The sequence below is a fragment of the Geotrypetes seraphini genome, chromosome 3, assembly GCF_902459505.1.
Source record: "Geotrypetes seraphini chromosome 3, aGeoSer1.1, whole genome shotgun sequence".
Classification (NCBI taxonomy): Eukaryota; Metazoa; Chordata; class Amphibia; order Gymnophiona; family Dermophiidae; genus Geotrypetes; species Geotrypetes seraphini.
Window position 1 is genome coordinate 354,172,815 of NC_047086.1, and position 27,721 is coordinate 354,200,535.

General features: G+C 42.4%; 1 protein-coding gene across 4 annotated transcripts in view; it reads right to left on the reverse strand.

The window, feature by feature from the left end:
* ESRRG (estrogen related receptor gamma) overlaps nucleotides 1–27,721 on the reverse strand; it is a 1,015,505-nt gene that overhangs the window by 837,342 nt on the left and 150,442 nt on the right. Inside the window, exon 1 of one of the 4 annotated variants that reach the window (XM_033936616.1) lies at nucleotides 1,631–1,818. The exons of the other annotated variants lie outside the window; for them this stretch is intronic. The gene's annotated coding sequence lies outside the window, so the exon portion shown is untranslated. Of the gene's footprint in view, nucleotides 1–1,630; nucleotides 1,819–27,721 lie in introns of those variants that run through there. 4 annotated transcript variants of the gene reach the window in all.

Sequence of the window (27,721 nt, forward strand, 5' to 3'; positions counted from 1 at the left end):
CAGCAGGCTCTGAGGTACCCTGAACAAGCAGGCATCTCCTTTGCTAAGCTTGGGCTGGAATACCGTTGGAATGTTAGAGCAATGGCAGCCTCAGTTGCTTTTCTCCGTTCCGATCCTATTGAGAACATCTGTAAGGCTGCCACCTGGTCCTCAATACATACTTTCACGCCCCATTTCTGTCTGGAGACTCATTCCAGATGGGACAGTCAGTTTTCAGCCAAGCAGTTCTCCAAAACTTATTGTTTACGTAAGTGCCAACTTCCCTCCATACCTTCCACAGTAGCTAGGGAGTCCCATCTGTGAGAATATGCTGCTTGCTTATTACAGGCAGATATTTTCACAACCCTCCCACCTCCCCTAGTTAGCTTTTTTACTCAAATGATAGTTCCGCAAGTCAACGTTGGGCGGAAAGGCACTCGCGCATGCACGGTATGGGTGGTCTCGAGATTTCTGAAGAAGTTAAAGTAACAGTACACTTTTGCATTGCCCTCTGTGCCCAGGAGTGGCACCTCATAGGCTCCCTGCTCCACCTCCACCTCGCCTTCAGTCTTCTGGCCCTCTTGGCCTGCCTCCTTAGACTCCTGGCCATCAGTCTCCTGGCCTCCCTCCTCTGCCTCCTGGTCCACCTCCTCGGCCTGTGTAAAGAAAGTGTTAGGGTGACCACATCATACATGAGTTGCATAGTAGTGCTGCGGGGAGGTATGTGGTTTATTTTCATGCACTAGGGAATCAGGTTTGAAGGGTGGCACCAATGAGATGACATAGCATAGAAACCTGACAAGTTGCCTGGCAGAAGGTAGGATGGTCCAGCGATGATGCACAGATGGGACCATTGTGTGTGGACAGGGCTATGGGAGCAGGCATGTTGGGAATCATATATATTCTGATGCTGCCTGAGGCCCAGAAGGGAAGTTTGTGCTACTGCCTGAGCATTATGGTTTGAGGGTAGGGGATGTGAATTTTGGGTGACTGTCTGTGTGTGGGCCAGCTGAGTGGTTTGTGTTGGCAATGTAATCCCTTACTGAAAAAGCATCTTTGAAGGTGCATATTGAGGGGGAAGAGCACATATGAGTATAGGTGGGGTTCTGTGGGATAAGGGGAGGGGGACAGAGAGAGAGAGTAGTTTTAAAGGAGGCCCTGTGCTGAGAATTTGTATTGGGCTGCTGGTTTTAGACTTTCTGGTATGTCTTGCAAGACAGCATCCCAACCCGTGGAGCTGACTGTGGTGTATGCAATGAGTGTGGCATGGGGGTTGTGAGGGGTTAGGGGCCAGGGATATAGTGAGCGCCCTCTGTCATTGTACTGTCCTTCATCCCTTCCCTTTCTGTCAGCTGATTATGTGGTGTAGGGGTTTGGGCTGAGGTACTGCAGTGCCAGGGTTTGGGGGTTCAATACTGACTGTTTGTGGTGACTGTGTAAATATTTTTCCCCAGCTGTAACAATGAACTATATATGAGTGTGCAGGAACTGATCCTTTGGAAATGATGGGTACTGGTGGATATATACTCCCCACCCCCTACCCATTGAGGTTCTAGGGGCTGCAGGTACAGAGAAGAAGTAGGCACATCACATCTAGGACATGAAGGGGGACCAGGGAGGGTTGTAGGGTTACTATGTGGGGGGTACTTACACTGATATCTGAGGCATTTCATGTACCAGATGAGGGTCAGGTTGGCATGTTGCACTCGCCTATATCGGCGCCTAAGGGATTCTAGGTCTCTGTGGACCCCAAAACGCCTGCAAGACACAAGATGGTGGAGAATGGAGTCAGATGATGGGTCTTCATGGCTTCACAACATGATCAGTAAAGGTGTTTTGGATGGGCAGGATTGTTTGGAATTTGACATTGCGGAGCCCACCTTAAAAGATGAGTGAATATTTGGCATTAAGATTTCGGTGTAGTGATATGGGAATATGATAATATAAAAAATAAATAAGGATAACAACAGGTAACCGTTCCCCTTAACTATATCCATGACATCTTGTTTGTCTGTCTTGCCTGTTTAGATTGTAAGATCTTTCGAGCAGGGACTGTTTTCTTACTCTTTGTGACTCTGTACAGCGCTGTGTGCGTCTGGTAGCGCTATAGAAATAATTAATAGTAGTAGTATACCAATGCAATATATCCAATAAATAAAGCTGTTGTATCGTGGTCACTGAAAGGCTTCTCTTTCAAAACCTCATCACCAAACACTGAGGGGAGAAAAAAGCCTCAAATTAACGTAGCAGTGCAGTTTCATTTGTCAACTTCAAGCTGCTTTCAATACTATCACAGGCAAAAAAAAAACCTCCCACTCATCATCAGCTGAGTTTAAAAATGAAAAGCCGCCAATCAGGGAAAATATGAAAAACTGAGACTTATCTCCGATCCTCCAGCTTGATTCCTGAATCACCAACCCAGAGCTCCCAACAAGAGACCTTGTTTCGCCAAGTCTGTTGATTGCTTCAGGGGAGAGACATGATAATATGCCATGATGGCTCCCGTTGAATTCTGCAATCCAAAGTATGCAGATTTATGAGGGCACTGAGCACATAATACAATATTTATTATTAATATCTTGATGATTTATTTAATAATATATTAGCAATACAAATCTTGTACAATGTTGGTGATCTTGATCACACAGGTGGTTTTCAGAATTTGTCCCTTTTGAATTAAGGAGATGCTGTACAATACTCCAAACATGGTCTTAGAAAAGTAGTGACAGGCTGCTTGCAGGGATGGTTGGGGAGGCTAGTGGGGGTTTACATCATTGCGACCCCTCCTATTAGGAGGCCATTGGTGTTATGTGGGTTCCTGACAGTTCCTGAAACCCTAAGTAGCACAGGCTGCTTGTGTCTAGGTCTTAGATAGTGGAGGCCACTGGCTCACGCTTCCCTCTGGAGGGTGCTCCAGATAACTCTCCAGGCCATCAGGAAGAATCTTGGGGGGGGGGGGGCTCTGCTCATGTTATTGAAAGAGTTGTCTACTATACCGGAGACACAGTTCCACAAGAGCCACCGTCTCCCTCAGAAGGTAATTAGATTCCTTTCTTTCCCCCAGTAATTAGATTCTTTTCTTTCACACAGTCACTCACTCAAACACTCTCTCATTCTCACACTCTGGAGGTCATTCTCTCTATTACACCCTTTCTCACCCTCTGTCTCTCACTCTTACTATCTCTCTCACAATTTCTCTAGCTATCACTCTCACACTCTCTCTCTCTGTCTCTCACTGTCACTCTATCTCTCCTTATTTTTGCTGTCAAACTACAACTACCTCTCCTCTTCTACCACAACTCCTTAGTACATCTACAAAGAACCATCATTCCGCATGTAGGGTTATATATATAGACGTGTAAGACACCAGTTACTACCGCGGTAACATTTTGATGTCATCAGGGACATTTGGTAGGACAAGTAATCTGTAGACATCTTGCAAGTCATAAAATTGAAACTCTGCTACGTCTAACTTAGACGTATACGGGGCACAATAACTGGAAACTCTGGACTTCCAGCAGAATGGTCTACAGACAGCGATATTTCAGATGAATAGCTATACCATAATCGAAGCACCCTCTTTCTCCTTTATATCTTTTTGATTATGTCATCTAGATACTGGACATGCCGATCTAGACATAGATATCCTATAAAAAATGGCCCTCCACATCATATTTTGTATCGTTATTTGAATTTTTTACTGCATTTATTGTCTACTACTTATGCTTCACTTATTCAGTTCTGCTATTTGAATAGATAATAGCACTGAATACATAGATTGACTGCTGGCTGCTTCTAACCCAGTGCACAACGATGTTTACTTATTGGGATTTATTAACTCCTTTTTGAAGAGATTCATCCAGGAAAGTATACAATAGGTACAGCCTAGCATCAAACTTACAATTTTAACTGTATACACAAGCATGAATGCAATCAATGAAGTAAATTTGGAGGTGGCGAATTGATTCCTAGTAAGATGATGAACATGAAAGAGTATAAGAAATATAAACATGAATTTGAATACTTTTGGACCATTTAGAGTTTTAAACAGCCATATACTACCTCTATAATTTTTAAAGGGAGATATATGTTAATACACCTGGTGATCAACGCATAACTCCCTTTGATTAGTATCAAACCTGATATTTCTCTGATGCAAAAGTTGTCATGGCTTTTCCCAGAAAAGAAACTGACCTTGCCGCATAAGGAAGTCAGAAATACAAACGAGTGGCAGCCTGGGAAAATAGTTTTGGGGCAGCAGATAGAAGAAAGGGAGGCAGGTAGGAAAGAAGAGACTGAGTCATAGGTAGGTCTAAGCAAGTTAGAACAGGGATAAGAAAATGGGAGGTAGTCGAGGGTATGGGGAGAGGGGTAGCTGCAGTTAGGAATGAGGGGAAGTCTAAGAGGCAGTGTCAAGGTGGGTGGAGACTAGGAGCATGAAGAGAGGAACTTGCATGTATATGATCACCATTTTGCCTGCAGTATATTAGCACTTATACAGTTTATGCCCAGGCAGGGCAGAAATTGTTCTTCAGCTGGTAAGGTGAAAATAGTGGGTTGTGTGACTCAAAAGGCTAGATATCCTGCCCTAAAATGATCTAGATGAAATATTGACAAGAATTCATGTATGTAATTGCATTATACTGTAATTTACCCTCATGTATGTAATTGCACGATACTGTAACTAGTACAATGCTGTGGTTGAATGATACTTTCAAATCATTATAATGGTAGTTCCACTTGGTCCCTATCTCCTTTCAGCCCATCTATGTACCAATCATATTGCCTTTAACCAGATAAGTGCTGTATTGAAAGCAACTGCACCCTGTATTAATCAAGGCTACAACTGCAAGGGAATCGTAGGAATACTAAAGGAAAGATGCAGGATGTTAGATGAGGATGGATGGTCTTAGTACGATCTCCCTAAAGTAATAAATGCATGAAAGAAACCTCTTTGGCTGTTTACTGAATGAGCAGCATTGCAACAAGTAGAAAGCACTTATTTAACGAGTGGAGTAGCCTGATGGTTGGGACAGAAGGCTGAGAATCAATGAGGTCAGGGTTCAAAACCCACTGATTCTTCTTGTGAACCTGGGCCATTTATTTAATCCTTCATTGCCTCAAGTACCAATTTAAATTATAAACTCTCTGAAGACAGGAAAATACCTAACATAACTTATCTCAAGCTACTACTGTACAAGCTACACAGAGGAAATTCTATAAATGGGAATGAAAATTAGGAGCCAATGAAAATTGGCACTCAATGCTAAAGAGTACCTGAGTACTTACACCAGCTGAAACCTGGTATAAATTTTGGCAAGCATGTTGGGTATGGATCCCTGCTATTCTATAACACATCTTTTCTGAAAGCCCATTCCATTCCCATGGCCACAACCCCTTTTGCATGATCCAGTTTAGGAGCCCACTGTTCCAGAACAGCACACAGCCAGATCAGTGCCCAAATCATAATTAGTGCTAATTAAGTGCTGTTAACTCCAATGATTAAATTATTGATGTCCCATTAATTATTCTGGATGCCAATCTGGGATCCACACCCAAATTCAGGTGACCTTTATATAATCTGGGGGTTATTCTATAAAATATGAGTGTAAATGCTATCACCACCTCTTCCCTCCCCCGGTGTCATCCCCAGAACATCTGTGCTCACTCAGGGCCGTATTCTCTAATATCGCCGGTAAAATCCGACGGGCCGCTGTTGTGGTCATAAATGTAATGATTTCAAAAAGATAAGCCATTCTTGAAGAACCACATATGCAAATGAGGTTTGTAGAGGTTCAAGGATGATCACCAAATTTATATGAGACTAGTCTTTAAGCCCGTTACATTAACGGATGCTAGAATATATGTATGTCTGTCTTTCTTTCTGTCTCACTCCCTGCCCTTGTGTCTTTCTTTTTTTCTGTCTCCCTCCCTCCTATTATTTGTCTTTCTTTCTATTTGTCTCTCTTTCTGCCCCCTATGCAGCATTTATCTCCCCTTGTCCACTTTCCTGTACAGTAGCCATATCAGCATTCCCTCTCCCTCCATTTCCTTGTGCATCAGCATTCCCCCCCCCTCCCTACTTCCCTGTGCAGCATTTTCCTCCCTCGGGTGCTAGAATATATGTGTGTGTGTCTATCTTTATTTCTTTCTCTCTCTGTCTCCTTAGCCACTTTTTACTGTCCATTCTCCCTTCTTTTTACCTCCCCTGTGTCCACCACCACCCCTTCACTGCTCCCCTTATCCAGCAGCAGCCCTTCTCCCTTTGTTTTACCTCCCCCCTGTCCATCAGTACCTCTTCCTGCTCCCCCTGTCCAACAATAGGCATCCCTTCCTTTTTTCCCCCTGTCCATCATCACCTCTTCCTGCTCCCTCTGTCCAGCAGTAGGCCTCCCTTCATTCCCCCCCCCGTCCATCAGCATCTCTTCCTGCTCCCCCTGTCCAGCAGTAGACCTCCCTTTATTTTTCCCCCCTGTCCATAAGCATCTCTTCCTGCTCCCCCTGTCCAGCAGTAGGCCTCCCTTAATTTTTTCCCCCTGTCCATCAGCACCTCTTCCTGCTCCCCCTGTCCAGCATTAGGCCTCCCTTCATTTTTCCCCCCTGTCCACCACCACCTCTTCATTGCTCCCCTTATCCAGCAGCAGCCCTTCTCCCTTTGTTTTACCTCCCCCTGTCCATCAGCACCTCTTCCTGCTCCCCCTGTCCAGCAGTAGGCCTCCCTTCATTTCCCCCCCAGTCCATCAGCAGGTCTCCCTTAATTTCCCCCCCTGTCCATCTGCACCTCTTCCTGCTCCCCCTGTCCAACAATAGGCCTCCCTTCCTTTCCCCCCCCCCTGTCCATCATCACCTCTTCCTGCTCCCCCTGTCCAGAGTTTTTTATTTACTCGGATAGAGTCCTTGCGGCGCCCCCCCCCCCCCCCTTCCCTTGTAACTCGGCGATTAAAGCAGCCTGTGCAGCTGTCTTCACACGCTGCTTCGGGTCCTTCTACTGCCCTTATTTGCTCTGCCGCGTCTCTGATGACATCATCAAAGATGTGGCAGAGCAAATCAGGGCAGTAGAAGGGCCTGAAGCAGCGTGTGAAGAATGCTGCACAGGTTTCTTGAATCGCCGGGTAGGTATTCGGGTCAGCGGCAAGGGAAGGGGGTGAGCGGCAAAGAACTCCTCTGGTCTGTTGCGGAGGGCGGCCCGGTTCCATTTATTGATTCGTTGGGGGGGGAAATGCGCTGTGTTGGGGGGAAGGGTAGGCAGACGCGGGGACCGGGTTGTGCGCTTGTGGGGGAGGCCCCGACTGCAGCTTCTTCGTCGTTGAAAGCCGCCGCCGCCGCTGCAGCTCCTCTCTGTCGATCCTGGTCCAGTTCGAGAGAGGAGCCGGGGGTGAGGAAGGCCGCCGCAGCTATGTAAATTTTTTTTTATTTGAAAGCCGCCGCCGGGGCCACGCATGCGCAATTGTGTTTTTGCGACAGATCAGGAAACACTTTTTTTTAGTGCGCAAGCGCAGCCTATCATTTTATTATATTAGATGAGTCACTGGAAAGAGATGTAAATGTGCGCATTTGCCAGAAAAAAGCTACACCATAGGCATGCATATTATGGGTGTGCCTTATCAGAGAACAATATATGCACATGTCATAGGCATGCATCATATGTGGCTGTTGTGTCAATTATAGGCATGCCAGTGCTATTGGATGGAGGAGAAGGGAGGGGAGGTGCAAGTGTCAGCTTTCAACCAGCGCGCATAATACACACTTTTAGTACACACTCCCAACACAAGCTTTTGAGATTTCTTTACCCCCCCCCAAACTATTATACAACTATATTACTATAATTTATGTAAATGATTTTTTTAAATTTTATCATGATCCACAGCCAGAAACACATGCCTGAGACATGCTTTTCATAGTACCTCCAGAAGACCAGTCGGTAATTTTTGGTCATCAAAAGCCGGCGCTGCCCTTGGAGAATCACCCAGCAATGATGGAGAATCACCTGAAGTGCTTATTCAAATATTAACGAGTCTATTTTACTACCATTTTAATATTTAAGATCTCATAATACATTTACATAGCAGTGTCGAAGGCTGCTAAGAAGCTCAGAAAAGACCATGGTGAGCCGTTCTGTTGCTTGTGCGGTAAAATACTGCCACGCTAAACCGGCTGGAGTCAGATTAGCGACCATCGTTAAAGGCATGGTAAGTTTTGAGAATCCAGCCCTCAGGATAAACTTGCAAGCTACATTGCACTATATCCAGAGAGCATTTCTATCCAAGCCTATTTCTGAATGTGAAATGCCTTTAAAAATGCCTCTAAAAACGACCCTCTTAATTAATGAAACACTGTGCCAGGAACCATTTTCATTTATCATCTGGGACCAGTGCTGTACATATCAGAAAGAAAGTTCTATTGCCACACACAATACAGGACTTTGAAGTACCCCAAATGTTATACGCAGTGTCACTGTTTATTAAAGATAACTAATGCCCTAAGTCTTTATTTACTTCTGTTTATTGCTATTTTACTGAGTATCACCAGGGAGCAGCTATGTTTCTGGTCCATGAGGGCTCTTTAATCACTGTTAGCAGGTAAAATCATCTGTGACAACTAATCCAAAAGCAGATTATATTTATTTTGGCTACAGTGGCTTGCAATTGGTTAGAATCAACAAAGGCTTTTCATTAGCCCCCTGCTGATGTCCTCATAACAGACATTTCAAGAGTCTCAAAGCACAGAGCTACACAGATGTACTAGAGCTGTGTCTGACAAGCTTGTGTCAACATTCTTAACACAAAATTTTGTTACAAAACAAAAAAAAAAGAATCACTTCATTGCTTTCTCACAAAGCCATTCATTAAGAAGTCCTAAAATAAAATTTAAAAAACCCAGAGCTTTCATGTGGAAAACATCATGGATTGATGGGGTTTTACTATGAAAAGCTAGTCATTCTTCCAAAACTGTAGACACATTATAAGGATCAGAAAGCAAACACCCTGTCACTAGCAGCGGCCTCCATATACAGTCTAATGCACTCTCGTACCACTTCTATGTTACTGTATATTGAGAGAGAAACAAAACTTTTCAATAAATGACCTGGAGATAGGGGTGTGCGAGGGCAAAAAATGATCACTTTATTCTCACTTTAAATGAATTCTGCCTGCTTTTCAGGCAGTTTTTCATAGTCACCTATTTGTTCTCTGGATGTACAGTGTAGGTGCCCTAAAGCTTTCTTTAGTATGCAAATTGTATTAGCATTAATTCATAAGTATATATACTGCACATGCCTACAATCAACTTTTAGCTTTAGTCCAATACCAGTGTGTTAGTTATTAATTCTAACACCAACCCTCTTCAATGATAACAAGAGTAAACAAACTAGGTTGGTATGTTCAAAAGGTGAATAGTTTTTCTGAAATACCTCAGCCCCACCACTATGTTTACTTCAAAACAGCGGGAGATTTACGTGGTAACTCATCATAGGTATTGATTTTCTAAATGCTGTGGCAATTTTACGATATTACTATCATTTTTGTAAACTAAAGTAGTATATTTTTATAAACTAAAATAGTATAGTGTATATACTTAGCTTTTACACACAGCTGGACCTGGGAGTCTGACCCGACATGTTTCGCACAAACAGTGCTGTTTCAAGGGTCTCCCGAGGCCGCCGTTGTCATCCGACTCACAAGTACAACTTCTGTGAAAGAGGTATTTCAGAAAAACCATTCACCTTTTGAACATACCAACCTAGTTTGTTTACTCTTGTTACAATCAACTTTTATGCAGTTTAAATTTAGAGACACCCAAAAAAAACCTAATGCATGCCCACAAACCACTACCTGCAGGTCCAGGTCCTACTCACCGTTCTCTCTAAACTGTGCAGGAGTCCAACTGCATTGCTGCCAGTGCTTTCAATTACCAGGGAGTGCAGCTAAGCATGCCTTTCCCTCACTGCTAAAAATGTGATAGGGAAACACCCCCCCTCCCAAACACACACACTGGCAGGACTGTACGTGGAGGACTCCCACTCAGCTTAGAGGGAACAGTGGTCAAAAGGTACAAGATGTACATGATGTGGGACTATAGTTAAATTGTTATTTTATTTGTAGACTCCAACACATTTTTAGATTTTTTTTTTTTTTTTTTTTACACCAAATCATTCAGTTACATCCTCCCATTTTGGAACCAGTGAAGAAAAACAAAAGAGCTACAGTGCTATGGAACTGGCTCAAAGAGTTGACATTCCAACAACAAATAAACATGTGCTATTATGTATTGATAATGACTTTGAAGGTGCTGAAAATCAAGAAAGGCAAAGCCAATATGCAAGTCCTGTTTTCCACAAACTAATAGGATCAAAGTGTTTAAAGCAGAAATAGGCAGAAACAACAAGAAAAAAATACTCACTTATCTCTTTCAATTCCTTATACTAATTATGTGACCGAGTTATGAAACATTGCAGCTACTGTACCAGCTGTACTTCTAGTCTGTCTCCCAGCACAATATTCAACATTGTCAAACAGGATTATAAGACACTGCATCACTCAAAGCTTGCATTTCCCCGTGTGAAGAACTCCAGAAGAGCCAAGAGCAGTCCTGAATGGACATCTTCCACAAAGCATAAGCTACCCGAATCCTTTGAGGGCAAATAGTTCAGCTCATCTATTGGCAGGATACCATCCGGCAACCCCTTTGGTTGTCTTTGCTTTCCCTACATTCGAGCTGTAAGACAGCTGTCTACTAAAGCAGATAATAAAATCCAGCCTGGAAGGAAATTTCAGACACAAAGCTTTCCTCAAATGTCTAATCAGAGTTCTGTCCAGAGGGAGAAGAGAGTCACATCTGATACACAAGTTATCATTTCAGCTCTCTATAATTAAAACTATTGTTGCCATGACAATATTAAAAATAAAAGAGTTAGAAGTGTTCACAAAGGGGGAGGAAGAAATGAGGCGCCAAACAATTTCCCCAGGATTCTATATGTGGCACACAAAGTTGCATGCACAAATAAGTTGGCTAATGAACTCTGTCTGAACCATCAATAACTGGGTGCGAACAACCAACTACTGATGCTAATTGGCACTCATTAAAATGTGCAAATGCATCTGGATACACGCTATTCTTTAAGGCACAACCCCCATAGAGCATATCTCAGAAGGAGGCGTGGCCACAAGTGCATCAGGAGCATTCTGAAAAACTGAGTACAGACTTACAGAATACCACCTCACCGCACCTAGCTTGGGCACCAGCATTTACACCAGGTTTAGCAAGCACAAGTCTGGCACACAAAAACGAGACACAGGATCCTCACTAAGGTGCCTAGAGTTAGGTGCCTAGATCAGCTGATTTAGGCACCTAATTTAATTATTCAATTTGGCTTAATCGGCATCGTTAATTGAAAGAAAAGATTAGGTTCTTACCTCAATAATCTTCTCCGTTCACTCCAGACATTCCATTCCTGAACGTGTGGGTTGTCAATCCCTTCTCGTGAGAATTATTGTAGGGAGCTTCATTAGCATTCTTTTGCTCCACCTCCCATTCTTCTGGGCTGTCCTCCAATTCCTCAGTTCGTACTAAAGCAGATGGTCAGCTCTGGAGAGGAAATAGAAAAGGGAGGGGTATGTTGACACTACCTAAGAGATATGTCTGTTCTGCTCATATCATTAAACAAATAACAGATAAACAAACTTAACCATTTGCAATACATATCAAGGTGAAAAACAAGTCATCAATCTGAGCACAATCTGCACTAAGAGTGTGAGAGATTTTATAGATACCCCCTAGCTTCTTCAATGTGGCAATCTCATCCTCTATCCTTGTCAAGGCTAGTCAAAGGAAGGAACAAGATGTCTGGATTCCCCGGCACCTCTGAGGCAGTAAACAGGCAAATGAACATCTGACAGGGCGGGCTTCAGTAATGGAGTCTGTCTACTAGAAAGAAGATTATCGAGGAAGAACCTAATCTTTCCTTCTAGTGTAACAGACACTGCATTCCTGAATGTGTGGGACATATCAAAGCAGTACCCATAGTTTACGGTAAGACAGATGAGCCTGCTGTCAGAAATAAAGATCCAAATATAGAGACTTATTTGGCCACCACATCCAACCTGTAAAATGTTGTGAAGGGATGGAGAGAAGACCAAGTGGCAGCTCTATAGATTTCTTTTGGGGACACCGCCGAAGATGCCACCCATGAGAAAGCTATGCTTCTAGTAGAGTGCACCTTTATGGATATAGGCAGATGTTTTTCTCTTATGAAGTAGGCTGAAGAAATGGCCATATTGATCCATCTTGAAATGGTCACTTTTGAGGCTGGTTGACCTTTGCAGGCAGTCCCAGCCAATGAGAACAGATGATCTGACAATTTAAATTAATTTGTAACCTCGAGATAAAGCAGTAAGAGTCTGCCATATCCATCAGTTTCAACCCATGATCACTCTTTCTCGATCTCAAACGAATGAAGGCAAGTAAGAGGACTTCTTGATTGATGTGAAAGCTGGAAATCACTTTCAGTAAAAAAGATGAGACTGTGCGAAAGACCATGCCTGATTCCGAAATTCTGAGCAATGGATCTCTGCAGGACAAAGCCTGAAATTCCAACACTTGTCAGGTGGAAGTAATTGCTACCAAAAACACTCTCTTGATGGTGAGGTCCATCAGGAAAACTTGCTGCAGAGTTTTATAGGGCACTCTCACCAGCGCCCGGAGAACCAGATTAAGATTCCACGTTGGAAGAGGCTGTCACACTGGAGAGCGGAGGAATAAGGTGCTCTTTAAAAACCTGGCCACACCTGGATGTACAGCTAAGGTGCTCTTATTAATCCTAGGCCCAAAACAGGATAGCCCCACAATCTGAAATCTCAGGGAGCTAACTATGGCCTTTTTCCAGACCTTCCCACAGGAAGGTGAGTACCACAGAAATCGGTGCCGAGCTCAGATCCTCACTCCTCTGAGCGCATCAAATTTGGAAGCTGCTATAGTCACCTTCTTCCAACATCTAGAAGGGTGGAGGTTACTAATCCAAATAGCTTTTACATGCTAGTGCTGTGCACTCAAGAGCCATGCCATAAGACCAAAGCGTTCTGGATCCTACAGGGCAATTGAACCCTGGTGAGCAGCCAGGAATTTCAGGGAAGTTTGAGACTTTGATCTCTTTGAAGATGGACTAGGTATGCACAGTCATACCATAGTCATACCACAGTTATACCATGGTCATATGCATAGTCATACCATGGTCACTTCGAATTACTGGTCCCTGAAGCACCATGATCCTCCGCAGAAGTCAGCTTATCATGGACCATGAAGGAAAGGCAGAAAGAGGACCTGTCTTTGGCCAGGGTTGAACCAGAGCATCCATGCCTTTGCTTCCTGGCTCATGTCTTTGACTGAAGAACCGAACCACCTTCTTTTTGGCATGCCATCAGATTGAATGTCAGGCATCCCACCAACTCACAGTGAAGGCTTCCTTACACAGTGACCACTCCCTGGGTCCAGGGTCTTCCATGTGAGGAAATCCACTTGCACAATGTCCACTCCTGCCACAAGCACTGCCGAGCACGCCAGAAGATGGGCCTCCACCCATTAAAACATGCATCTGGGCTTCCAAGCATAAAGCAGCACTTTTGGTGTCCCTCTGATGATTGACATAGGTTACTGCCGTTGTACTGTACTGCTTTGTTCTGCTCGAAGTTCCAAGTGGTTGATCGACCACTTCCTGTGGGAAGGGGGCCAGCATCCCTGAACTGGACACCCCTCGCAATGTGCCCCTCAGCCATAAAGGCTGTCGTCAGAGTCACCCATTAAGAAATGCGAAGGGGGACTCCTCTGGTGAGAGACTGGGTTTTCAAACACCAGGCTAGACTGTGAGGAGCTTCCATTCTCCAAAACAGCTGCTGGTGAAGCACATCCCTCTGCGGGCATCATCGGGAGAAGAGCACATCCTGAAGTGAACGCAAGTGCGTCCTTACCCAGGGGACTACATCCATGTTTGCAATCATTTATCCCAGTACCTGAAAATAATGCCAGGCCATTGGAGCAGACTTGCTCCAAAACTCCCATATTTGATGCAAAAGCTTCTCTCTGCATACCTCCAGGAGGAACACTTTGTTTTTCCTTGTGTCATACTGGACTCCTAGATTCTATAAGACCTGCATCAGCTCCTGGTGGCTTTTCCAAAAGTTGACCATCAAGGCCAGCTTCTGCAGCAGTTGAATCATTCTGTGAACCGCTAGTTTGGCTTCAGATTTGGATTGGGTTCTTATTAGGCAATCGTCCAGATATGAGATGATATGACGAGAGGGAAAACAGGAGGTCTGTGTGTTTGTGCTGCTCATAAGCGAGCACTGTGTAGCAGAGGACTATGGAGTCTATCTTTAATTCCTGGAGGGATTCCATGACCACTTCCAAAAGCACTAATGGCTTAAACAGCTTGTGCACGATCAGGTCCTCTCCGAGATCAGGGGACACCCCCAGATCCGGATCCACCCCCCCTCTCAGAGATGAAATAGCATCTATAAATTACCCTGACTGGGAGAGTAAAGGCATTGAAATAGAGCCTATTTCATCTCAGTCGTCCTCAGACTGAACTTCCCCCTCTTGTGCATGGCACTGTTGCTGGGCAATTGCGCTCTTGAAGGGGAGAATCTCTGGTGCCAGCAGGGTCGTGATCCACGAGGGTTCCACGTGGCTCTTGTTAATCATGTAAGCTTCAAACATCATATTGGTGAATTCACAGGGAAATCCCTGACCAGGACATCCAGACGGCCCCTGCAGATGCTCGCAAGCTTCTTTCTGAGGTTTTATAGCCGCGTCATGGCTGTGCTTAGCTAGAGATACACTTACACTGCTCCCTAGTTTAAATCTGAATTTTTTTTCCTTGGCCCTTAGATCAACTGGGCACTAACACCCCCTGAGGGACCAGAGAAGGCATAGCCAGTGGCTCCCGCCACCCTCACGTGCTGCACGGCATGTGGAACACAGATGATCCTCAGATAGCCAAACTTGACATGAATCCAAGGCATCCTGGCCTGAGTCTATCACACCTGTTTTTAAACAAAATCAAAGTGCTTTAAGGCAGATAGAGGCTTTTATTTTCAAATCGAGAAAACCAAGATGGCCGCTGCAGCAGCAATTTTAACACCTGGGGAGCTACACTGCGGATTAAAAATTAGCAATTTTAGGATATGCGGTGGGGAAAACTAACTCTAACCCCAGAACCTTAAAAAAAAATCAATTTTAAAGATCTTCCCCCCCCCTCTGATTTTGTTTTCCAGGCTGTCAGCCTGTTACTCACTGTGCCATGCTGTGTGCTGGGAACTGCAAGTGTGGAAGCTGCAAATAGCTTAAATGGAGAAACCTCTACCTCAAAAAGTCTGGAATCTGGACTGCTTGTGTCTTCTGATTGTCTCTTAGGCCCAACGAACCGGCTGGAGATCTCAACCCCAACTGGATCATGCGCATCTATTCAGGGGGTGGGGGGTGGGTGGGAGAAAAGCAGTCGGCCCTGATCCTGGAAATCCGTCACGGAGCCACTCAACCTATGTTTGTTCCTAAGGGAATGGTCCCTGAGCCCCCAAACAGTGCAAGCTGTCCAAGTGGGTGCACTGCAAAGCACTCTGCCCCTTGGAAGCAGATCTTCGTCCTCAGAGTCTGTGATCTCCCGCAGCCTGAACTGTCCCAGAAGAGGGATCCTCTGCAGCACTGAAAAGCCTCACAAATAATTAGCAAAAAAGACAGAATTTAAATGAAAAGAAACACGAGCAGAAAAGACAAGCTCCTACCATCTCACTTGTACAGAAACAACAGAGGAATTAGAGGACAGCCCAGAAGGATGGGAGGCGGAGCAAAAGAATGCTAATGAAGCTCCATACAAGAATTCTTACAAAAAGGGATTGACAACCCACATGTTCAGAAATGGAGTGTGTGTCGCACTAGAAAGCGCTACTAAAAAACAATTCAAAAAATAATTAGGTGGTAGGTGCCTAACTCATTAGGCATTTACAACTTCTAGGTAGGCATCTACTGTGAGGAGCCTACCATAAAGTAGGCATGGTTACAGGCAGAATCTGGGCATAGTTTGACTTAGGTACACACATTTAGGCCAAGAAAATCCTGGTATAAATGGGAATGCACTTAAGGGTTCAACACCTACTGGTGTCTAAGATTGCTTAGCTGCCGCTAGGCACAATTCTATAAATGGTGTCTAGTGGATGGTTACAATTGTGCTCCTCAGCATCTAGAAATTAGGCACCGTTTATAGAATCTGAACCTAAATGCTATTCTATATAAGGTGTGAACCTTTATAGTATAGCACTTAACTCTGAATTTTTTCAGCACCTAAGTTTCAGTACCTTTTACTGAATCTGGCCATCTAAGTATATACAGAGGGCAAGATGATGAAGGCATAAAAGAATGAGTTCCCCTTTAACAAAACAGTTGGAAAAGTAATTCTTTTGTTCAGTAAATGACTCTGTGAATGCAACATTAGTGCTGCTGGGGTTGTGAAAATGGCTAAGATTACACTTCAGGCAGGAGGCAGATCTGGAGATGTCAGAGGTATAGCATTTCCCCTGGGGATCTCTAAGTAACAGTGTAGGTTAAAAAAATTTAAAGGCTGAGGACTGAGCTGCAAAGGCAACTTTCATTTCCACAAACAGGTAACAGGAAGGCAAAGAGCTGAAATTAAGATTATTAGACCCATTGAGAATTACACTAGTTCATGGATTATATGTCTCACTGGGACACAATTTATAGTGGGATTAGTGTCTAGGGAGGAATTCCCGAATAGGCAGCTCCTAACTGCTACTTAACATCTAGCCCCATGCAAACCTTTGTATAAAAGCTTAAATTTCCCAAGAAAAACAAACACACACAACCTCTGACCAACGGCTTTCATACCTGAATTTGTTTTTATCTAAACACATCATCAAGGAGTTAATGACAAATACATCTACCAGCCAAACCCACAGCACCTTTCTCCCACGCTCCATGACTAAAAATGATCCATCGACACCGAAAACAGAAAAGCACAGAGGAATAGAAGGTAACCTACTATGTCACAAGGAATTTGGAACGGTCAGCATAGCAAGAAGTGCCCAGGCTGCTGTTTGTGCAGATATGGATGTATTACAATGACAGATAAAAATAATTTATGTTCAAGATGGACTCTTTTGGAGTATATATAGGGAGTGGGGGAACAAGCAGGAGGAGAGTCAGAGTCTAGGAGGAGAAGAGTGCTGGGGAGAAGCCAGATGTCTTGCTACACATAGGTACCAATAACATAGGAAAATGTGGGCAAAGGCTCTGGAAGCCAAATTTAGGTTCTTAGGTAGAAAACTGAAATCTAGATCCTCCAGGGTAGTATTTTCTGAAATGTTCCCAGTTGCATGTGCAGAACCCAAGAGGCAGGCAGAGCTCCAAAGTCTCAATGTGTGGTTGAGACGATGATGCAGGGATGAGGGATTTAGATTTGTTAGGAACTGGGCAATCTTTTGAGAAAGTGGGAAAGGGGGAGCTAGTTCCGAAATGATGGATGGAACCAAGCTGCTCGCGCTAACATTTAAAAAGGTGATAAACATAGAAACATAATGGCAGATAAAGGCCAAATGGCCCATCTAGTCTGCCCATCTGCAGTAACCATTATCTCTTTCTCTCTCTGAGAGATCCCATGTGCCTATCCCAGGCCCTCTTTAATTCAGACACAGTCTCTGTCTCCACCACCTCTTCCCGAGAGACTGTTCCACGCATCTATCACCCTTTCTGTAAAAAAGTATTTCCTTAGATTACTCTGGAGTCTTTCACCTCTTAACTTTATCCTATGCCCTATCATTGCAGAGTTTCCTTTCAAATGAAAGAGACTTGACTCATGCGCATTTACATTACATAGGTATTTAAACATCTCTATCATATCTCCCCTCTCCAATCTTTCCTCCAAAGTATACAGATTGAGATATTTAAGTCTGTCCCCATACGACTCATGATAAAGACCATGCACTATTTTAGTAGCCTTTCTCTGGACTGACTCCATCCTTTTTATATCTTTTTTAAGGTGTGGCCTCCAAAATTGTACACAATATTCTAAATGAGGTCTCACCAAAGTCTTATGCAGGGGCATCAATACCTCCATTTTCCTACTGGCCATACCTCTCCCTATACAACCTAGCATCCTTCTAGCTTTCGCCATCACCTTTTCAACTTGTTTGGTCAGCTTAAGATCATCATACACAATCATGCCCAAGTCCCGCTCTTCTGTCATACACCTAAGTTCTTCACCCCTAAACTATACCATTCCCTTGGGTTTTTGCAGCCCAAATGCATGATCTTTCATTTCTTAGCATTAAATTTTAGCTGCCAAATTTCAGACCATTCTTCAAGCTTTGCCAGGTCTTTCTTCATGTTATTCACACCATCCGGCGTGTCTACTCTTTTGCAGATTTTGGTATCATCCGCAAAGAGGCAAATCTTACCTGACAGCCATTCATCAATATCACTTATAAAAGTTTCAAGTTTTATTTTAATTTGATGAATCGCTTATTTAAATTTACTAAGTGAAATACAACATTAATAAAAAAATATAAGCATATATTTAGACATACCATTTAAAATTTAAAATGATAGGGTTAGACCAACAGACTTACAGACTAATCAATACACAAGGTAAAAAGGGACAGAACTACAATTCAATACTTTAAAGTACAGAGGAGAACCATAGATAGAAAGAATATTAGGGAGGGAAAAGTGGAACCTTGGAAGGAAACTAATATAAAATTTGAACATAATTTAAAGATTAAAAGCATCTTTAAAAAGGAAACTCTTTAAGTTACTTTTAAAACGACTCAAATCATTTTCCTCTTTTTCTTACATGTTAAAAAGAACAGGCCCAAGAACAGAACCTTGAGGCACACCACTGGTAACATCCCTTTCCTCAGAGCGAACTCTATTGATCACTACCCTCTGTTGCCTTCCACTCAACCAGTTTTTGATCCAGCCCATCACTTTGGGACCCATCCCGAGGGTCCTCAGTTTATTTATTAGACGTCTGTGTGGAACACTGTTAAAGGCTTTGCTACAATCTAAATACACCACATCTAGCATACATCCTCTATCCAATTCTCTGGTCATCTGCCTCTAGTGAATCCATGTTGTCTCCGGTCCTGTAATCTACAGGATTCCGTAAACTTGACCATGCTCTGTTTTAAAATTGTTTCCATTAATTTGCTTACCACAGATGTCAGACTTACAGGCCTGTAATTCCCTACTTCTTCCTTACTTCCACTTTTGTAGAGAGGGACCACATTCGCCCTTCTCCAGTCCTTCGGTACCACTCCTGACTCTAGAGACTCATTGAAAATGTCAGTCAGTGGAGCTACCAGAACTTCCCTAAGTTTCTTCAGCACCCTAGGATGTACACCATTCAGCCCCATCACTTTGTCTACCTTTATTTAGCTAGCTCCTCATGAACACAAACCTCTGAAAATCGATCAGGGTCTATTACTCTTCTATCCCTATTCAAGTTTGTCTTCTGCAGTCCCGCTCCCGGTGCTTCAGCCTTGAACACTGAATAGAAATATTTGTTAAGCAATTCAGCCTTTTTTTTATCAGCTTCTACAAATTCCTCCCTTTCACCTTTGAGTCTCACAATGACACTTTTGCACTTCTTCCTATCACTAATATATCTAAAAAATGTCTTGTCTTCCCGTTTTACCATGACAGCAGCTTTTAAACAGATGCGGGGGAAAGCCGACAGTTGCCCGGGAACGGATGGTTCAGTGTGAGGTATCCTTGAAGGATACTATTGAAACAGGATATTTAGGAAGTCCCAGTAGAGAGGTTCCAATAATGGTGAAAGAAAGCCAGGAGGGTTTAAGAGGAAAGTAGAGTAAAAGACTCAGATCTTCCCTGTCTTCTCAGCAGCCTGTAGTTACAAAGGAAAAAACACAATTTGAAGTGGTTTTATACAAATGCTAGAAGCCTAAAAAATAAAATAGGAGAGTTATATAGCACTGAATGATGAGGTAGATATAATAAGCATTTCAGACTTGGTGGAAGGAGGACAATTAATGGGACACAGTATTACCTGGGTACAAATCATATCACAAGGATAGAATAGATCAAATTGGAGGGGGGGGGGGTTGTGCTATATGTTAAAGAGGGAATTGAATCAAATAAAATAAATATTCTGCATGACATAGATAGCAGTGTGGAATCCATATGGATAGAAATTCCATGTGTGAAGGGAAGTAATATAAAGGTAGGGTTATACTACTGTCCCCCGGGGCAAAATGAGAAGACAGATGAAGAAATGTTTTCAGAGATTAGGAAAGCTGGAGAATTGGGCAATAGTATAATAATGGGTGATTTCAATTATCAAAATTGACTAAGGAGAGGACACATACATATCACAACAATAATCTAAATATGTCCTATCAAAGAAACCGAAGGGGCCACCCCAACATAACTAGGCCTCATACATCATCACCAATCAGCACATTAATACATAAACTCACACTTACATAAAAAGTACAAGAAAAGTAGAGCAAAACCTCAGTTCAGCTTCATAAGTAAAAAAAAACCCTCCACTTTTCAAGTACATTAGATCTTGATGTCACTTCCAAGTAAATCAATGGTGTGAACTGGGAACTATGTTGGGGCACTGCAGCTGCCTGGTGATAGGCCACCTTCTTTAATGTAGAAACAGCACGCCACTGGCAAAGTGTGTAAGTCTGCAACCTCATAAAATCTCAAACAAACCGCCAAAGTTTGTGAACAAAGAAAAGAAACATTAAACTTAGTTGCAGTCGTCACCATGCTGTATACAACAGATGCTACAGCTATTCACACCCAACAGTGAAATCGCCATTTCGCCGAGCTGCATCAAGGGTTGAATCTTCCTGCCTCACATTTAGGGTCCAAAGATTGATTTTCGTGCAGAAGTCCAACAAAACATACAAAATCACTGAAATCATGCTATGGTTTTGTGTATTTTGGTTGTGTTCAGTTTGAGTTTGTTGATATTGGCCCATGATTGTATGTTATCGATTTTTTCCAATGCATCTAATTGACTGTTTGTAATGGGAATGAGGAGGAGAATGTAATCCACGTATGACAGCAGGCATTCATTGTTGACAAATGTATTGTTACTGAATGAGCTCTTGAATCAGTTGAACAGTATTGGGGAGAGGGGAGAACCCTGAGGTAACTTCACAGAAGGCTTTCCAGCTGCTGGAGAAGACTCCATCTTTCCAAACAAGGTATTCTCTCTTTTCTAGGAAGTTGTTAAACCAGCTACGTATAGTGCCTGTGATTCCAATTTCAGTAAGTTTCGTGAGGATAAGGTGGTGGTTTACAGAGTCAAAGGCTGCGGAGATGTTGAATTGAAGGAGGGCTGCTTGTTGGCCTGTGCTTAGTATCTGTTTGATTATTGTGGTGAGTGAGGGTTAGTAGAAAGAGTTCAGTGCTGTGCTGCAGTCAGAATTCAAACTGAGAGGGATTTAGGCTGGACTACTACTGTTCCATGTAGGATGTGAGTTGCTTACATACACGAGTTTATAGCAGCTTGGTAAAAATGGAGAAGTCTGCTATGGGTCTGTAGTTTGAGGGGATGGATAGGTCAGCATTTTGTGATTTTTGTATGGGTGTGAGAGTTATTTTTCCCATTTCAGCTGGGAGTTGGCCTTGATTTATAAGGTTATTTAGAAATTTGGTGATCCAGGTGATGATTACTTCAGGCGCAGTAGCTAATCAGTACGAGAGGAAGTTGTCGAGGTTTCTGCTGCAGGCAGACAGTTTCTTTAGAAGACTCACAATTTCACATGTTAGCAGGGTGAATGTGTTCCATATCTGGTCTGCTGTGCAAGGGTCACTGGAGTTTTGGAGAATGGTGTGTGAATGTTGTGGGATGAGGTATGTTTATTCAACTTCTGTTAGTATGGATCCGATCTTATTGAGGAAGAAGACTGCGAGATCTTGGGCTGTCGGTTGGGACTTATATTCATAGATGCTTTAAGATTATGTACAAGGCAAAATAATTTCTTGTTGTCAAGGATTTTATTTTCTATTTCTTGGGACTTAATAGCTTTTCTTAGCCTCAGCAATATTAAATTTGTATTTGTTAATCGCTGCCCTCCATATTATTTTGTAGTAAGACAACTTACTTTTCTGCAAATGTCTTTCTAGTCTTCGACAAGTTTGCTTTTCTTTCCTCAGTGTTTCTGTGAACCAAGGGGAGGGTTTAGCATTTTATGCTGCAGTGGTGTAAAGGGGCAAGAGAGTCTAGAGTGTTTGTGAGTGATTTGTTCCAATTTGACAACATTGCATTGGTTGAGTTGATTGTGACTGCTAGTGAGATAGCAACTTTGCTCCAGAATTGGGAAGGGTTTATTTTGCCTCTAACCAGTTTATTAGAGGAATTGTTGGTTGTGTTTGCCAAGTGGAGACACAGGTTGAATGAAAGGAGAAAATGGTCTGACCAGGATAAAGGGGCCAGTTAGTATTGGATAAGACAGGAGTGTGTAGAGGCAATGAAGTCAAGAGTCAGGTTAGATTGTAAGCTCTTCCGAGTAGGGACTGTCTATTAAATGTCAAACTGTACAGCGCTGCATACACCTTTCAGCAATATATAAGTGATAAATAGTAGTAGTAGTAGACATGATGTTTTGAAATCTATTTGGCAGTCTTCAAGCAGCATTTTGACGTGGCAAATGGCATTATTATTAGAGGCTTCAAGGGGAAGATTTATGTCTCCTAGCATAAGCAGTCTGGTGTATTGGCAGGCTAGACTTGAGATAATTTCTTGCAGGTTCATATTATTGTTTGATTAGGATCAGCTTTTTAAGTAAAAACAATTTGTTGACTACAGACCTAGCGTTGAAGTACATACAGGGAATTCAGTTGGAGATTATTCCTCATTTTGATTGATGAGTATTTGGTATATATTTTAATTTAGCATGGTTTCTGAAAGGGGGCTGTCAATTGTTTTTTGTTAGTATCATGCTTGAAGTTGCCGTCATCTTTCTATGTTTCTATTGGTGATGAGGGTAGTTATGCCATAGTGTGGTAGTGGAACTTGGGGGTTTGGATCCTTGTTCAGTGTTGCACCATGGGGATATGGGTCTATTGGTGGTAGATGTGAACTGGATTTCTATTAAGTTTACCAGGTACAGGAGAGGTAATATTTGTGTGATTGAGAGATTCACTGTGGTTCTTTAAGTTTGTTTCACTGGTATTACTTCATAAGATATTTTCCGATGTTGAAGAGGTCAATGTACAGCAGGTAGCAAGATTGCAAAGAAACCAGGATTTAGGCAGTGTGGAAGAAAGATTCTTGGGCTGTAAGTGTTGAGTATTTTTTTGTTGATTGGGTTTCAGTTGGTCTTGAGTTACGCCATAAACTGTGCCAAGAACTGCACAAAGAAGTGTGCCTTTGGCACTCACCAAGCAGCAGTGTACTGCCTTAAATGGTGGCTTGTCAGGAGGATGTAGGGGAGGAACAGCTGGCCCCAACTTGCTCCACTCCTTTAACAACCTTTGATTTCACTGGGGCAGCTCCTTTGGCAGTGAAGCTGCCCTGAAGATCACCGGGTTTTCTCTGCAGATGGTGACACATCAGGAGGACGTCGGGGGGGGGGGGGAGGGCATAGAGTGACTCTCCCACGCTGTCCTCAACTTGCCCCATTCCTCTGACGGCCTTCAAATTTACCATTTGCTAATCTGAGCTAGTGAAGAATTACTTGGATCTTGTAACTTTGGGACTTCTGTGACTGGAAGCATGACAATACTAACATACTGCTTCCCCCTTCAAAACAGAACCAAGAAAATCAAATCTAAAGAAAAAAACTGAATGAGAGCTAAGAACAATATGCCTGTAAACTGTATGAGAAAAAAAGTGCATGGAATAAACTTAAATATTTAGTTTACTGGGCAACCAGAGAATTGGATCAAGGACGTGTGCTAGATGAAATTTACTTAGATTTCAATGAAGCCTTTGACACAGTTCCTCATTGGAGGCTCTTGAATAAACTGGACAGGCTGAAGTTAGGACCCAAAGTTGTAAACTGGATTAGAAACTGTTCAACAGACAAACACAAGAGAGTGGTGGCTAATGGAATTCACTTGGAGGAAGGAAAGGTGAGTAGTGAAGTGCCTCAAGGATCGGTGCTGGAGTTGATTCTGTTCAATATACAATTGAGTGGCATTGCAGAAGGGTTAGAAAGTAAGGTTTGCCTTCTTGCAGATGATACTAAGATATGTAACAGAGACACCCCAAAGGGAGTAGAAAACATGAAAAAGGTCTAATGTTTGGCAATTAAAATTCAATGCAAAGAAGTGCACAGTGATGTGCTTGGGAAGTAGAAATCCAAGGGAACCATATGTGCTAGGAGGTGAGAGGCTAAAATGCACAGATGGGGAAAGGAGCCTTGAGGTGATAGTGTCTCAGGATCTGAAGGTGATGAAAGAATGTGACAAGGTGGTGGCTGTATAGACAGAGACATACCTAGCAGAAGAAATGAGATGTTGATGCCCCTGTATATGTTGTTGGCAAGACCCCACTTGAACTATAGTGTTCAGTTAGAAGCCATTTATGTCTAAGGATGTAAATAGACTTTTGGTTGTCCAGAGGAAGGTAACCAAAATGGTATGGGGCTTGTACCAAAAGATGTACGAGAAGAGACTGGAAGACCTGAATATGTATATTCTAGAGGAGAGGAGGGACAGGGGAGATATAATACAGAAGATTAAATACTTGAAAGGTATTAGTATAAAAACAAATCTTTTTCAGAGAAGGAAAAATGGTAAAACTTGAGGACATAAATTGAGGTTGCGGAGTTGTAGACTTAGGAATAATGTCAATAAATTATTTTTCACAGAGAGGGTGGTTGATCCCTAGAATGCCCTCGCAAGGAATATAATAGAGATAAAAACAGTAATAGAATTCAGAAAGGCATGGAATGAAAATGAAAAGTACCAAAAACAAAACTTAAATGATTGTATGTGTTTTTGATGTGTTAAGTGGTACTTAGAGGGCAATTCTGGCTGTGACAAGAATGTGAAAAGGTGGTGGCCAGTACTGGGCAAGATGCACGGTCTGTGTCCCATATATGGCAGTTTGGTTTAAGATGGGATGGAGAGGGCTTCAACAGGAAACTCCAGTAATTTAGAATGTGAGTTATGGTCTGTATCTCACAAATGACAAAATGGTTTAGATAGGCTGGAGAGGACTTTGAAAGCAACTCCAGTAGTTGGAACCTATGGACAGTGCCGGGTGTACTTTTGTGGCCTAGATCCCAGAAACGCCAAAGACAATTTAATCATGAAATAATAAAGAATGTGACTGTTGGGCAGACTGGAAGGAGCATTCAGGTCTTTATCTGTCATCATTTACTAAGATACTAAAATATTATAATCCAACATTTGGTTCCCATTGGTTTAAAAAGGCATTAGTTGAGCCAGCAGACATAAAAAATAATGATTTGCTCAAAGGCAGTCATGTGCCATTGCAAAGAACAGAAGATTGTATTCCAACAGTAGTCTCATAGTCAACGGCTGCTGCTTAATTTTCACAAGATTCTGGAGGGCACTGATCCTTTTTCATGTGTTTTAGGTAGTAATTTTTTTAAAATAAAAGGTGCCAGGTTAGCGTGATCTAAGGGTTCCATCTCCCATTCCACCTGCAATAGGGAAATGACAGCAAGGTCAAAAAGTTCCAGTCATTGGCCTGACATGACCTAGCAGAAACTCATAACTGGTTCCAGAGTCCTGGTTAAGGAGTATACTATGTTTCCATGAATGTAATAAGGCAAAACCAAAACTGCATCAACCTACTTGGAATAAACTGCATAAAGTGGTAACCACCTGTGCCACCCTATTTCATACTGAGAATTCTCTCTTAAAACTCATTGGAAACCTCTCCTCCTCAATCACTGATTTATTCTGCTTTTCAAAACTATGGAGGGTGGAGTGATCTACAACCTTGAAATGAAGAAGAACTGTGCCACTGTTCCAGATAACTAACTAACTAAATAAATCTAAATATGTACCTATAGTTCCGAGGATACAAGTGGTAGTTCTAAAGCAGGAAAAGATAAAAGAAATCTTGATTTCCATCAGCAGCTGAGGGAAATAGGAACATAATTGAAGATATCAATACAAAATAAGCCTCAGTAATAAATACAAAAACTAAATGGGAGAATTTTAAAAAAGCACAATCAGCATGTCATTCATTGATTAGCTGATTACCGTAGTTTGCCTGTGGCTGATTAATGAGAAAGTCAGAATTAGTCCTTTCAGTCTAAGGCTGACAGGAATAAAAGTGGGGAATATTCTTCCACCTCATCCTATGCGACAGATGATATCTTGTTTTCTCCTGTGAGTTTGAATTTAAGAGCCACTGAAGCTCAGCAACAGTATATTCTGGCTCAAATGAGCTGAAATTGCATGCAATTTGAATTTCAAAGCTAGAAAGGAAAGGGGAAAAAAACGGTGAGGCCTACCTTGCAGAGGATGGGGTGTAACTCCATGCTGCTCTCAGTGGATATCACAGTGAGCTCCTTTTCCAACTCCACCCTCCCAATTCAATACAAGTGCAATTTCAAGCATTATTGTATCCTAGAGAGGTACTGTGCTTGTACCATATATAAGAACAATTTTCAAGCTCACTCTTTCTGTTAGAAATAGAAGATCAGTGATTTAGACACCTGAAGGCTGCAAGGAAAACTCTTATGGCTGTAAGAGTGCTCTTGCAGGATTCGTTTATGTAAATCACATTGGAGAAACGGAGGGGAATGGAAATGATATTTTTTTTTCCATTTAAAGTATGGCTCTGGTGATAAAAGCCACTGTAAAATACAGAAATTTCTGGGTTACTGATGTGTGGCTGCTCTGTAATTTCCAGGACAGTGGTACGCACCTTCAGGGCCACAGGGAGGTCTGTTTTTCAAGATAACCAAAGGATGCAAAGAAACTTATGAGGTCAACTGTATCCAAGTATATCTGATGAAAGTACATGAAGGGGGCTTCAAAATGAGACATAGGGTTGCCCACCCCTGTTCTAAATTTTGGAAGCTGCTCTCAAAATACACCTACCTAAAGGTCCATGGCGACTTCCTCAGATTAAATAAACAGAGAAGGCAGTTGATATATCACGCACCCCCTGTCATATAATTAGGACTTCTATTCTTAGGTGTTTATAAAATGTAAAAAGAGGTATATATATTTTCCAGATAATTAGGGGTCCTTTGAGACTATGAGTGTTTATTAGTGTTTTTGCATCACAGAAACTACTGCTTGGAACCCCTTTTAATGGAATCAAACACATACAATTCAGGAGTCCTCACCACAGAAATAAGGCACAGGTTAGAGTGGCAGTATTAGAGAAATAGGTATTTTTCTGGTGTTCAGTTTGCACCTCTTTTTCTTTTCTTTCTTTTTTCTCACCAGGAGTGTTTTAACATTGTTTTTTTGGGGTTAAGATCAAAAATCAGAAGCCCTATATACTATGTAGCACAGATATAATTTTTAGTGACCTTTTGATTTGAGACCACAATGACCAAAACATCAATTTAAATCTTTTTCATTAAAAACTGATGGCTCAGTGGCAGTGCTGGCTTAATTTCTGGATATTGCCTTTCCCACCCAGGTCGTCTGCAATGCTCACAGCCCTTGTAGGGAGAGGGAATCCTGGTCGTCAAAAAAAGATAAAACCTGGCAGCTGGATTGGAATCCAAGATAGCAAATTTTTAGAATCTTTCTCAATTCA